We start from the raw sequence: 990 nt of genomic DNA on the forward strand, positions 1-990 counted from the left end.
GGTAATATACGGAACACCTTGAAGAACTTCAGCTTCTAGACGTATATTATATTATAAATCATTCGAAACACATATTATATTATGTATTAATTATTAATATAATACTAAAATAATATTATAGGTACTAAATTATAAACTTAATATTGACATTTGATTTGACAATTTATTTTGTACTAGTCTATTTCCCAACAAATTTGAATTTCTAAAATTTGCTAATTCTCCATTATTTTATTTCCAGGTCATGTCACCTGTGGCCAAAGCGCTCGACAAGATCCAGAGGAAGGAACAAGCCTAACTTGAGACTCTGCTGCCAATAATTGCTGCAACGATCTTTAGGCTCAAGGACTTGAAGTCCAAGGGCCTCGTCTACTGCAGCCCCTTGGTCGACGCACTTTTGGCAGGCATCAACAAAAGGTTTAGGACCCTCCTGGAGGATGAGGAATGCCAGTTGGCTGTTGCTTTCCGCTCCAGGTTTCGCCTCATCTGGTTGGATAAATATGACAACATCAAGGTCACCAAGGTGAGGAAAAGCATGGAGGGTAAGGTCAAGGAGGCCATGAGGCAAGTTCAACATAGCCAACCCATCCAATGCTATAGGGGAGCGTTTGTTCTCTATGGCCAAGGACGTCTTGAGGGCCAAGAGATCATCCCTGTCCAATGAAAACTTTGACATGCTAATTTTCATGAAGGGCAGCATACATTACATGAACGAAATGGAGAACGAGAAGAAGAAAACTTAAACTATGTATGTATCGTGTTTTTTATTAAAAACATTTTTTTATGGCCACTTTATCAATAAACATTTTTTATAGACGTAGGAGTGGCTGTGTGGTAAGTAGCTTGCTTACCAACCACATGGTTCCGGGTTCAGTCCCACTGCGTGGAACCTTGGGCAAGTGTCTTCTACTATAGCCTCGGGCCGACCAAAGCCTTGTGAGTGGATTTGGTAGACGGAAACTGAAAGAAGCCCGTCGTATATATGTATATATA

The sequence above is a fragment of the Octopus bimaculoides genome, chromosome 12, assembly GCF_001194135.2.
Source record: "Octopus bimaculoides isolate UCB-OBI-ISO-001 chromosome 12, ASM119413v2, whole genome shotgun sequence".
Classification (NCBI taxonomy): Eukaryota; Metazoa; Mollusca; class Cephalopoda; order Octopoda; family Octopodidae; genus Octopus; species Octopus bimaculoides.